The sequence below is a fragment of the Brassica oleracea genome, chromosome C5 (assembly GCF_000695525.1).
Source record: "Brassica oleracea var. oleracea cultivar TO1000 chromosome C5, BOL, whole genome shotgun sequence".
Taxonomy (NCBI): Eukaryota; Viridiplantae; Streptophyta; class Magnoliopsida; order Brassicales; family Brassicaceae; genus Brassica; species Brassica oleracea.
This window is the reverse complement of record NC_027752.1, coordinates 43,887,311-43,889,847: the sequence shown is the minus strand read 5'-3', so window position 1 is coordinate 43,889,847 and position 2,537 is coordinate 43,887,311.

The following is a 2,537-nucleotide window of genomic DNA, read 5'->3' as shown; positions in this document are numbered from 1 at the left end:
GCGAAAAGATGTTGAGCGTGCATTCGGAGTCCTCCAATCTAGATTCGCGATAATTAAAAATCCATCTCTTTTATGGTCGAAAGGTAAAATAGCATATATTATGCGAGCATGTCTCATACTCCATAATATGATTGTTGAAGATGAACGAGATTCATACACTCTCGAACAAGAATTGAAACAAGAAAATGGAACCGGAACTACTCCGGGTCGTTCATTTTCAGTAAGTATGGCTTCAAATCTCGAGGGTTTTGGTGATGGTCACACAAGAATTCGTGATAGACAGGCACATCACCAATTGAAAGAGGATTTGATTGAGAATATATGGAATAAATTTGGATATTAAACTTTGTATTAATTAAATAAAATGTTTGTTTGTTTAATTAAATAATATGTTTGTTTCATACAAATTTCCAATTGTATTTTGTGTTTCTTTTTTTTTTTGGAATCAATTTTAAAATAAGTTTTTTTGTTACATTATTTAATTAATTTTATTTGGTTAAGCACACCCTTAATTAAGTGATCTCCTTTTGAAAATGTCCCATGTTCCTAGCCTAAATACAATATTATACTACTATTTTCACTCTAAGCACACACCTAACTGCTCCCCCTTTGAGGATGCCCTTATATACTAAAACACAAGTCACTCAACCAATTATATTTTAGCATTTTGCCACATAATTTAAAAATAAAAAAAAATTTAAAATAAAAAATAAAAAATAAAAATACAAAAGGCTAAACGTTCACTTAGTAATATAACTTTTTATTAGAAAATCAAAAATATTCTCTCAGTCCACACCTCCACGATCTAGGATTTTCCGAATAACTGCCTCCACTATATCATTTATACTTCTGCAAGGTTATTCTTTTACCGCAGGTTGCCTAAGAAACACTTTTTTCTCCTTCTCTAATCCGGTAATCAACAAACTCGATGTGGACATGCAAAGCTTCTTATTTTACTCTCCATTAATCACTTTAGATCTCACTCTTTTCTCTGCTATGGTTTTTATCATTCAGGCCTCACTTGCTCACATGCAATGTTTTCTTCGAAAAGGTCAAGGTTATACATTTTTCGTCATGTACACAAATTTTTAATTGTAAATGCGATAATGAACAGGAGACACCAGACAAGGAAATTGATCATTCTTAAAACTTTTTTACTTTTTGTGCAGTGTAAAAGAACGAGAAGGTGCTTTGTATGGTGAGTGAAAATTTTCAGAAGCAGACGCGACTGAGCAGTCTCAGGTACTTTGGTCTGACCTATTTATATTAGTTATGTACTTTTCAGACATTGGATTGGTTTTATGTTCAATCTTTTTGAATAATCTTAAGTGCTCTTTCTCAACTATTTAACATTCTGACTTCTGTAAACTTTGCACGTTGCAGCATATTCAATTGGGTCTTTGTATGACTTCTACTCATCATTCATCTTCACTTGCTTCTTTAATCTCTTAATAGGATAAGACCTGCGCTTTGTACATAGAAAATTTATATGAAAATTATTTAAGAAATATCGTATGGAAAATAAAATTTATATTCTTGATCGAATAAATATTTTTGGCCCTTAAATAAATTTTTAAATTTTTTTTGTTAATTATATAATTTGTTTACTAATGAGCTGAGCCCATTTTAAAAATATTTTTGGTCAAAAATCATTTACCGCATAAGAAACTAACGTTTAGGCCGAAGAATCTAAAGCCTACTATTTGGTTACAATGAAAATATGTGAGCTTGGTTTTATAGTATGATTTAGCAATTTAAAAGTTAATTATGGTTATGAGAAGGTTACGTTCATGTGCCAATCCTAAATATCTTCAATATTTTTCTCATTTTTGTGTTACTTTTTTCAATTTGGTTATTGCTCGATATATTGATTTTTTAGTTTATTCTCATTTCGTTATTTTGTTTTAGCTTGAGATTTAGAAAGTGTTTAAGATTTAAAATTATTAAAGATATACATACTTAGGTTAAGATCTGCGCCTTGAGCAGAATAAATATTTTTATATTTATTACTTATTTTATGTTTTTCTGCATATTATGAAATAATAAAATAATAATTATATATTAAATAACTAAGAAATCAGTTATTATTATGTAATAAATTGGCGTGCACATATAAATCAAACGATAGCTCTTGTTTATTCGCAATCATTTTAGGGTAAATAAATCAAAACAATCAATCTTATCTATCGTATATGATATATAATTTAATTTAAATGATATTAATATAGATATATAGTATATTATTAATATGAATATTTATTAAATGAAGTTTCTACTCATATGATTTTATGATTATTTGCATATTTGTGTAACAAAATTTTACACCAACGATTTTTTTTTTAGTGTGGAATGTTTAATGGTTTCAATAATTTATAACTATTAAAAAAACAATGAAGATTTCAAAATTAAAATATTAACTTTTCAATATATGTTCAACGTAGATATCAAAATATGTATTTTCATATGATGTATATAGTTTAAATTAAACGATATGAAATATATATATATATAATCATTGTATCTTTTCTCCATGCTGT